The 11,021-nt window shown below is 54.8% G+C and overlaps 1 long non-coding RNA gene across 1 annotated transcript; it reads left to right on the top strand.

The window, feature by feature from the left end:
* Window positions 1–489: 489 nt before the first annotated feature.
* On the top strand, window positions 490–1,658 carry LOC123652040. The gene is made up of 2 exons (XR_006741072.1): window positions 490–583; window positions 1,206–1,658. It is a non-coding gene; the product is annotated as an uncharacterized LOC123652040 (long non-coding RNA).
* Window positions 1,659–11,021: the final 9,363 nt, after the last annotated feature.

Genomic DNA, 11,021 nt, shown 5'->3' on the forward strand with positions numbered 1-11,021 from the left:
AGAAAGGATGGAGAGATCCTCAGAAGGAGGCACCTGCCCTAGCTGGTCTGGCTCGGTGGATAGAGTGTTGTACTGCAGACTCAAGTTGTCCCAGGTTCGATTCCGGTCAAGGGCATGTACCTTTGTTGCGGGCACATCCCCGGTGGGGAGTGTGCAAGAAGCAGCTGATCGATGTTTCTCTCTCATTGATGTTTCTAACTCTCTCTCTCCCTCCCCCTTCCTCTCTGCAAAAAATCAATATATTAAAAGAAAAAAAAAAAAGAAGGAGGCACCTACCCTGATGCCGTGGGAGGAGGCTCCTGCTTGTGCGGGCTCTGTGAAGAGCAGGGGGCCTTTGTTTGAGCCGGAGTGTGGGAAGGGGTTAGCTTAGTTGTCACTGCCCTGTCCCAGCTGCGAGTAGACCCCGAAGGCCTCACAGCCTCGGCAACCAGCCCTGGACAGCTTCAGTACTGCAGACTCAAGTTGTCTGGGAGAGTGTGCAGTGGGCTAGGGTTGGATGGCTGTGGGCTAGTTCTGGAAAGGAGACCCCAGCAATATCCCAGTGACCTCTGATCCCCACGTCTCCATGTTCCTCTCTAGACCGGTAGGCGATGCATACTTGCGTTGCTTCTTCCAGGTGTGGGTACAAAAGAGGGGGGCCATTTCCCCAGCCAACCCCACCCCCCATACTTCTTTCTTGTCTCTTTTACGCCATGCTCCAACTCTTTCTGAAACTCAGTCATAAAAGAATGGCCAGGAGCGTGGACCTCCCGCAATAGAAATGTCTGCTACTGAGGGTCTCCCTTTCATACTCCCGGAACGCCCTCCTCACTGGACCTCCTGTGGGCTGGACAGCTCAGAGTGTTTGCCTCGCATGCCGGGGACCTCAGACAGTGTCAGGACCGAGGCAGCACAGCTGTCATGAGGTCAGGGAGAGGGGTGCAGACTTGGGAAGCTGTGTCACGGTCTGAAGACATCTCCACTGGCTTCTGTAAAAAGCAACCACAGCTACAGACAAAAGTCCCCACCCCACCTCCCTACTCTGATGACGTGTGCCGTGACCGATGTGTGCCGTGCCGTGGTCTCAGTGTGTCGTGTGTGTGCACTGCTCCTGTCTTCCGGGGACACTCTTGCTCCCGTGTGTCCCGTTCCCACCCTGTGGCTCCCGATGTACAAAGTGCTGTGGTGTTCCTGCTCGAGGAAAATGCAGGTCTGTGACTTTGCAGGGAGCTGCTCTATGTGAGTCTCCAGGAAGATGTCCAGGTTGGAAGCAGCCCACATCTGGATTTGGACTCCCTGACAAGAACTCGCCCGGAGCAGAGGCAGCGTCAATGGCTTGTTCAGAGGGCTGGCTGGAGGGGCGGCCCCGGAACCCGGATCCCGGATCCCTCCCCCTCTCCCTGCCTTGGCTCCTGCCCTGACCCCAACCTGGTTCTGGAGAGGCCGAGACCAGAGCCCACGTGAGGCAGGCACCGGGCAGTCTTTGTCTGTCGAACCCTGGACACGCCAGCCCCCTGTGGAGCCCCTGCAGGCTCACAAAGACTGACGCACAGGCCTGCCCCGTCCTTGCTGTGGTTGTATCTTGTCCTGTGGTTGGCTAGCAGTGTTGATGACCTGTGTAGTGAACCTTTTTTGTCTGCAACGTAGAGAATGTGTAAACAAATAAAAGGCTTTAAAACCCATGGGAACTTTTGGTTATTGCCCCCTCCCCCAACGCCAGTCTTGACAAAACCAATTGCACGTGTATAGATCCTGTGGAAACAGAGCCTTTCCATGTTGGGGTATGCAGTGAGACTACGTGTGTGAGTGCACACGTGTGTGCATATGTGTGTGTGTGTGAGCACATGCATGCGTGTGTGTCAGGCTCCAGAGAAACACTGGTGCTTTGGTGTTTGTAAGGAGACTCCAGGAGTCAAGCATTCCAGGTCTCTGTTGCTCCTGGCGCTAGGATTCTGACCCTGACATCCACTTTGAGCTCCTGGGAGGCCGCCATCAAGGCAGCTTTCACCAGGGGGAGGGGGGGAAGGGGCTTTGCCAAGAGCTTCCTCTGAGGACACCCCTCTGGGGAGAGGCAGGGCATTTGGAAGAGAACCCCTAAAACTTCGGGGGTCAGGGATGGGAGTGGGGGAGAGACCTCAGCTCAGGACCCAGCATGAGGGCAGCTGAGTCACCGCTCCTTCTCTCTCAGAAACCACCTTCCCCACAAGGCAGGGAGGTGGTGCCCTGGGAGAGGAGCAGGCATCTTCGCAGAAGACATACCTGCCCTGAGAGTCCCCAGCCTGCTTAGCAACCACCTTAAAGGGACAGTCTCTGGGAGCAGGACTCCCAGGCCACGCAGGACTTGGTTGCCCAAGGCTGCATGCTAGGAGCCAGTCTTCCAAACACAAATGTCAGCTCGGCAAGTAAATGAAGCCTGTCCTGTAGGCCAGGCACCGGGAATGACGCTGAGGAGGCGAGGCCCTGCCCTCAGGGGCGCACAGGCCAGACAGGTAGCAGCGCCCCGTGTGGAGGGCGGGTCAGCGAGGAAACCTCCGGAGGTGGACGCAGGGCAGGGACTCTGGGCCCTGTCAGCCGGCGTGCTTTCAGCTGGATCTACCTGTGCCTCCCAGGAACACACAGGTGGACATGGAGCGGGAAATACCAGGTCACGTCGGGCCCCTCTCCCAGTGGGCGCTCCCCTGCTCCTCAGCAGCCTCTCCTTTGCGAGGCATAATGCGGTGGTTGTTTCTAGCGCAGGAGACGCTGGTGGTTGCTGCGGACACGGGCCACGCAGGGGACTGAGCAGAAAGGCCAGGTGGGCGCCTGGCTGGCAATGCTGAGCGCTCATTCCAGCCACGGGGCTGGGGGGCGGGGGGAGGGTGGGAGGAGGGGGAGAGACTCAGGCTCCTGACAGAGTCCAGGCAGGAAGAGGCTGCACCAACACCCACGCCAGGCCTTTCCTCCGCACGGGGGCGGTGACGTCTCTGCTTTGACCCCAGGGACCCCAGCTCTGCCTCCCCGGCCCAGATGCTCAGAGGGCCGCGGGGGAGGCAGGAGGTGCACAAGGGCGGCCGGGCCTGGGGAAGCTATCTGACACAAACCAGGAGCCGACATGCTCCCGGGGAGTCGCAGGGACAGGGGAGGGACCCAAATTATCTTCAGACAAACTCAGAGCAGAATAGATTTCCTTTGTTTTTTCCTTGGGGGGAGGAAACGTGTGTGTGTGTGTGTGTGTGTGTGTGTGTGTGTGTGTGTTGGGGGTGTGTGAGGGGGGAACTAAGAGGAAGGGACCACTGGGGTAACACTCTCATTAGGGTCCAGGGAGTGGCGGTGTGGCAGACAGGACACTGGGACAGGAGTAAGAGGGCTGGGCCTGGTGTTACCCACGTGGCTCATTGGGGACATTATTTTATTTTATTATTTTTAAAAATATATTTTATTGATTTTTTTTAATAGAGAGGAAGAGAGAGGGATTGAGAGTTAGAAACATCGACGAGAGAGAATCATCAATCAGCTGCCTCCTGCACACTCCCTACTGGGTACACGCCATTGACTGGAATCGAACCTGGGACCTTTTAGTCCGCAGGCTGACGCTCTATCCACTGAGCCAAACCAGTTTCAGCTCACTGGGGACATTTTAGATACATTTTAGACATTTTAGCATGAGTTTCTACCAAGCCAGCCCAAGACACAGGCAGGTTTGGGCCAGGAGCCCCCAGACCAGGTGGATTTGCGTGCAAACACCCAGGGCTGTCCTCACGCTCGCCCACCGCACCCAGGCTCACGTGAGGCAGAGGCCCCGGGGCAGCTGAGGAAGCCCTTCTCCTCTCAGCCCCTTGCAATGGGTGGTTTCATGCCAGACACAATGAAGCCAGACGTGTAGGTAGGTGGACATCACTGGTGTCCTGAGTAGATGCTGCGGAGGCCTGGGCTGGTGGAGGCACTTTGGGGGGGAGGAGGGGAGTGCCCAGAAGATTCCTAAGCCCCAAACGTCAACTCAAATCATGGATCAGAACAGCTCTGATTTTCTTTCATACAGTGCTGCTTCTACTGCTTAAGAAAACACAAACCACAGCGACTGTAAACCGTGTTTGGGGCTACACAGTGGGAGGGGCTGCAGGGGTGTCCCCCGGCCTTTGTGGAAGGAAGTGCGATGATTGCGAGGCCACCAAGGGCCCCTGGGCCCTTGACCTCCACCGCCCCCTCCAAGTACAATGGACCTGGTCCCTGCTCCCAGGTTTCTCTTAAAGGGGCCTGACCTGCACCCAGCTCCTCCCCGGTTTCTCTTGAGCAAAAGGGAGGAGCCTCTGGGTCTTGACCAGGAGGTTTCCCTTCCTCCTCCCTTGGGGTCCCTGCAGCCTCTGGTGCTCACAGCCCTCCTTCCCCCATGCCCTCCGCCTACCAAGGTGCTCTGCCTCCATCACAGCCTCCAGCTGTGCTTTATCGGGACCAGAACAACAGTGTGCTCCCCAGGCTGGGGGGCTGAGAAGGTTCTGGCTAAACTTTAGGTAATTAGCATCGTTAATGCTCGGCTCTGTACCGTTACAGCTGTGAGCCTCATTAACGTGTTCTCAGGGGGAGGCCAGCGAGGTTCAGGTGTCAGCTCGGCTCCTCGCTCCTCGCCAGCGCCCACCTGCCAGGGCCAGGCCTTCCCTCGGGAGCCTGCTTCATTTCCATCCCTCCTCCCGCTCCCGCTCCCTGTCTGCTGGCATCTGGTGGGGGGGGGGGTGTCTCCCTCCTTCCTGCCTCCTCTCTTCTTCTGCACAGGAGCTGGGGCGGCTGGGGGCCTGCTCCCGCTCCCTCCCACCTCCCTCTCAGAAACCTGCCTCTAGGAGGGAGGGCAATGGCTGCCAGGCCTGGGCCCCAACTCCGCTATGAAAGAAAGGGTTCTCACCGGGTGGGGGACCCGAGCCTGCCCTCTGAGTACTGGGCTCTTTGTCCAGGGCTGTTCTTTCCTTTAATTCCCACCCCCGAAGAGAAAAGCCAAGGTCCGGTGCCCTCACCCACCTCCTGGCTGGATTTCCCAGGCTCGACTGGCATCTGCTGCCGGGGCCCCTCATCGGAAAGAAACCCGAGTCCTAGTGGCTTTAATTTCTGGGATTCCTGATTCCTGGGAGGGGTGGCAGGGGACAGGCTATTTGCCAAACAGAGAAATATGAACCGCTCTCCAACCCCCTGGAAACCTTGAGGAAAATAATGCCAGTCCCTCTAGGGACTAAACACGGGCTCAACCCCAAACAGAGGGAAGACACAATTCCGGAGGCCTCCGGGGGCTGAGGGGCTGAGGAGGGCCCAACAGGGGCCCAGACCCTTGGCCAGCGCCCCTTCCACGCCCCTCTGTGTCAGAGGGTCATGGAGGCCCTTTTTGATGAGCACAACCTGACCATCTGCTGCGGGCTGCCGGCGGGGGACACCTGGAGCTCCGTCTCGGCCTCAGAACCTCCCGAGGAAGCAACGGCACCAGCAGGTACCCAGGCGACCTTAGTTCAGGAGGCAGTGCCGTGTGGTCCCGGATGCAGGCACGCAGGGGCACGCGCTCAGAGGGGCCCTGGAGCAGGGATATGTAGGATTCAGATGGCAGGGATCTGGGTTGGGGTGGGCTTTCCAACTGGAGAAAGCAATGTGAGCAAAGGCCCCCCTCTATTCCAGGGACGTGGGGCTAGTGCTGGGTGCGTGTTTTGGGCGCTGGGACCTGAGTTGCATCCCGGATCTAGGGCAAACTCTTCCACAGGGCCCTGGTGCCTTCCTGACTCCGCAGAGGGCCTTCTTAGGAAGCTGAGAGCGGGTGTCAGAGGCTCTCAGAACCTTTAGCCCGTGAGGGGAGAGCCTGGGGTCCCCCAGCAGCTCTCCTGCCACCTGGCTTGACGTGTGGGATTAGATCCTTGTAACATTTACCCTGTCTCTCCACCCTCTTAGCCAGCAGTTCTCAACCTGTGGGTCACGACCCCTTTGGGGGCCGAACGACCCTTTCACAGGGGTCGCCCAAGACATCCTGCATATCAGTTGTTTACATTACGATTCTTAACAGTAGCAAAACTACAGTTATGAAGTAGCAAAGAAAATAATTTTATGGTTGAGGGTCACCACAACATGAGGAACTGTATTAAAGGGTCTCGGCATTAGGAAGGTTGAGAACCACTGCTCTAAGCTATTCTCAGCTCTTTAAACCAGTGTTTCCCAAACTTCTCTCATGATGAGAATCACCTGGTGGAGTTGTTAAAATACAGATTTCTGAATCCCAACTAAGAAGTACTAAACTAGAATTTTTGGGAACATATAGGTAAAATTGTATACTTAATTAGTGCTATACAATTTTACCTACATGTTCCCAAAAATTCTAGTTTAGCACTTCCTTTTTTTCTCTCTTTTTAAAAAAAATATATTTTATTGATTTTGTACAGAGAGGAAGGGAGAGAGATAGTTAGAAACATCGATGAGAGTCATCGATCAGCTGCCTCTTGCACACCCCCTATTGGGGATATGCCTGCAACCAAGGTACATGCCCTTGACCGGAATTGAATCCGGGACCTTTCAGTCCCCAAGCCGACGCTCTAGCCATTGAGCCAAACTGGTTTCGGCTAGTTTAGCACTTCTTAGTTGGGATTCAGGAATCTGTATTTTAACAACTCCACCAGGTGATTCTCATCATGAGAGAGGTTTGGGAAACACTGCTTTAAACCTTAGTCTGGATCCTTTTCAGGTGGTTTCTTATGATCCTCATTTTCCACAACTATTCACAGCTTCTCCCACCCTCCACTGTCTTTAGCCAGCGGGCCGGAGCGCGGCCTCTCTGGAATGCCACGGTCCTCCATGCTCCTACGTGCTTGCACATGCAGCCTCTCCACCCAACAGCTCCAGCTCAGCCCTCTCTCCTTGGGGAGCCTTTTCCAATTTGGCCAGGGAGCACCCCTCCTACCACCAGGATAGTGCATTCTGCTGTCACAGCACCTGGCACCCTGCCCCGCCCGTCAGCATTCTCGCTGCCTTCCCCATCAGACTGACCTCTCTGAGGGCACACACTGTGTCTTACTCACTGGAATCCCACTTGCCTTGGTGCATGTTCAATGGCTGGGTGGATGGAAGAATATATTAGTGGGTGTGTGAGTGAATAGACAGCAAATCAGAGAGAATAAATCGGGGTGGGTGTGGAGCACAGGCATTAGTCTTTGTCACTCTGGGGCAAGGTCCTGGCAAAATCAGGAGCAGATCTCTGGCCGAGAGCCCTGGGCTCTGGGACGGAAAGGGGGTGGAGGTGGAGGAGCAGGTGGCTCTGTTGGGTGAGAAGGACAGGGTGGTTGGGCCTTGACCCATCTCCCTTTCCTGGGTTACACGGCCCACTTAAAACCTGAATCCTTCGAGTCCCACTGCATTATTAAGGATCGATATTAAGTGGGCCGCCCTGTGTTCCTCTTAAAGGAAATCCACTTAGTCCTTAAAGAAATAATAAATTATGAAGCTTGTCTCCACGCTTCTCTGAGGCAAAAAGACCAGCTTTCTCTTTAAAGCTCACAAAGGACCTGGAAAAAATACATGATTAGATTAGTCCCTAAACAGGCCCCACAGGCTCAGGCCGCTGATGAAGAGCACCTGCAGGCGCAGGGCTTCCATCTGGTTCACAGTTACCCTCGGAGTGTCAAGGACTCGGTAAGAATCAAGGTCCCGCTTCCTCCCGCCAGATCCAGCTTTGGAGGGGGGTGGAAGGCAGCTCGTGGGTGACCTTTCAGTTGTGCTTTGCTTGTGTCATAAAATCATTAGCTTTCCTCTACTTGTGCCATTTTAAAAATATACATTGCACTCCTGTATGCTTTTAATTATGTCTTACGGCCAAAATTATTACTCCTGAGAATGCAGATCCAATTACACAATGCAAGTCAGTGAGAAAGAACATTTCAATGCAAGTGTTTGGGCTCTAAGACTTGGGGACCCATTTGCTGGCTGGAGGGGGGGGGGGCACCAGGAAGGCTCATCCCTGCCCTGGCACACACTGAGACTGTGGTGGAGGGGGCTTTGGGGCCTGAGAATGTTTGGAGTGAAAGCTGGCGCTGCCACTCATAGTGACTGTCACTGAGCATGGTCCATGGCTTCAGGAGCCTCAGTTGCCTCATCTGTAAAATGGGACTAATGACACCCTCTTGGTAGAGCTGCTGTGAAGATGGAAGACAATCCCATGTGTAGAGTGCTTGGCACATGTGGTCTCCCTTTCTCTTCCTTCTACTGCTCTCTCTCTCCCATCATTTGTGACAATAACTTGATTCTAAGAGAAAAGGTGATAAGGTCCTGCCCTCAAGACGTAAGTTTCCTTACGAAACTAAGATGGCATAGTAGGGCTGAGGAGAGCAAGTGGCTAGGGAGTCAGAGAGATGTGGCTTTGCCTCTTGTTTGTCTCTCTCTTTTTTTTTTTTTTTAAAAAAAAAATATATTTTATTGATTTTGTACAGAGAGGAAGGGAGAGAGATAGAGAGTTAGAAACATCGGTGAGAAAGAGTCACCGATCAGCTGCCTCTTGCATACCCCCTACCGGGGATATGCCCGCAACCAAGGGATATGCCCTTGACCAGAATCGAACCCGGAACCCTTCAGTCCCCAAGCCGACGCTCTATTCATTGAGCCAAACCGGTTTTGGCTCTTGTTTGTCTCTTAATGGAGATAATTACATCTACCTTATATCTTACCTTTGTAGGAAGATTGAATGAGACAAACATAGGTAAAGATCTTGGCCCTGTACCTGGCACACAATAGGTACCCACTAAGTAGTTGTATGGTCTAGTATTGTCGAGTTTACTCTTGGAAATGAGGAGACTGTGGCAAAGGCCGCAAGAGCTGTCAGATAATGTGCCAGGAGAGTTCAGGGGGAGACTTCCAACTGGAGAGAAAGCTAAGAAGGCTTCAGAGAGGATGTGGCACTTGGACATCAGATAACGGGAGGAGGTGAAAGAGAGAGATTTTTTCAAATGTGTGTGGAGAGACAAAAAAAAAAAAAAAAAAAAAAAAAAAAAGTGTCTAGTAGTCCAGGCTGGCCAGGGTGGACAGGAGACCCAGGAGGTAAGGCAGGAACCTGGGTCTGGGGTCTCACCAAGAAAGTCTTCAGTGAGGGAACAGAGGTGGGGACTGCTGATGGGTCCTGAGTAAGGGGGTGTGAACTGTGCTGAGCAGGTGGGTTTGAGGAGAGGTGAGGGGCTTTCGGATCAGGGCGGTGTGACCGAGCCTGCTGGCGATCACAGGCCAGACTTGCTGGACCAAGTCCAGGAGTTGTGGGTACCTGCAGACCACAGTCCTCAAACCAGGGTTTGCGGTTCCGAAGAGAGGCCAGAGGCTGCTCTTGACCTGTCTACCTCTTCCTTTCCTCTCCCGCCTTCCTCCTCACTGCTGTCCTGCAGCTGAGCAGTCTCTGGGGAGAAGACAAGTGGGGAGAGCCTGGTCGGAGCAGAGCCCTTGCCAGTGCGGGGAGGTGAGGGGTTGGGATGCTGGGATGGTTGGGCAGGGTGGCCCGGGACTCCTCTGGAGTCTCAGGAGCAGGTGCAGCTAGCGTGGTGTGGAGGATCTGGACCTAGGGTCCTACACTCAAAACATGAGCACAGTCAGGACCCCTGGGTGGCCTTTCTTGAGTCCATGGATGAGCTTCCGCCTTGTCTGTGACATTGTGTGTGTGTGTGTCTTCCTGGCTTGCCTCAGATACTCAAAGGGCCTGTGACATCCCCAAAGCTTAAACACCCCTTGTCAATGTAACCCCTTCATTTTCTGGGTGAGGAAACGTAGCCCTAGAGAGTCAGGGTGACTCACTGGGCCCCACAACTAGTTAACTGCCATCCTGGGCAAAGGAGGAGAAGAGAATGTCTATCAGGAGAGCAGGGGTGCTGGGAGCTGGCACAGGGTGGAAACAGAGGAGAGGGAGGGAGGGAAAGAAAGAAAAGCCCAAAATTGCCCAGGGATTAACCATCTGTGTGTTTCTAGGGGCCACGCCCCTCTGTCCCTCCCCACCAGGTTATCTGATCCCCCTCTCCAGGTATTGTTCAAGTACTTTCCCAGGAAAGGACTGGGCTGGACTGGGCCAATGGGGGTGGGCAGCACAAGGAGGGGGAGGGAGGGAGAGAGCTAGAAAGTAGTACCAGGTTGAGAGAGAGGGAGCAAAAAGGGCAGAGAGAGCGAGCAAATGGTAGAGAGTGAGCCCAGGGGTGTCTAAGGTGGGCACACCCTCTTTTGCGTTTCAAGAAGTCCACCCTTGGCCTTGGGGCTGGGACAGAGGTAGAGGGAGGCTGAGGGTCTCCATCAGGGTTTTCTTGAGGGCAGTTTCAGGCATATAACGTGAAGGTTGAACATGCATTAATACAGGGCTTGGTGGCTGGTCTTGGGGCTTGCTGTTAACGCTCCCTTTAGCCCTCCACTCCACCATCTCTCCTTTCCCTGACATTACTGGCTTTGAAATTACATATTCTGGCAGCAGGAAGGGACCTTTTGGGCCAGCAATCCCAATGGTTTTCCAAAGGTGCTCTGATGGGCCTCAGAGATGCCACAAGGCGAACAGGTAAGGGAGCGGCTGAAGGGCCACTGACACAGCTGCCACTGACGGGCGGCGCTTGTAACATATACTGGGGAAGGAGTTCCCTGGCGATAAACACGTGTTCTAAGCTCCCTGCCCTCAACCCCTGATTTTATAGAGGGGAAACCAAGGCTGGGACTTAGTGATAGGGAATCCAGAGCTGAGCCTCAGGTCAGGCCTCCCAACCCCCAGGCCAATCATCTGGTCTCTCCTTGCTTCCTGGGATCAGCAAGAGAAGGAAAAGCCTTGCAGAGGAGAAGGAATTGCCTGTGTGGCCTGTGAGGTCAGGGAAAGGCGATCTGGGAGCCCCAGGATGGGTAGCAGCTCTCCCACAGCCACAGCTAGAATCCTGCATTGTGGGTTGTGCCTTCTGCTCTTGCCTAGGGCGGGGGTGAGAGGCAGGGAGGCAGGAACCTGCCTATTTTAGACTATGGAGGTTTAACCTTTTTGTTCCTCCAGCCCAGGGGTGTGAGGATGATTCTGTGTCCTTGACAGCCTGGTGGGAAGCTCTGGTAAGCCCGTCTCT

The sequence above is a fragment of the Pipistrellus kuhlii genome, unplaced genomic scaffold (genome assembly GCF_014108245.1).
Source record: "Pipistrellus kuhlii isolate mPipKuh1 unplaced genomic scaffold, mPipKuh1.p scaffold_m20_p_1, whole genome shotgun sequence".
NCBI classification, from domain to species: domain Eukaryota; kingdom Metazoa; phylum Chordata; class Mammalia; order Chiroptera; family Vespertilionidae; genus Pipistrellus; species Pipistrellus kuhlii.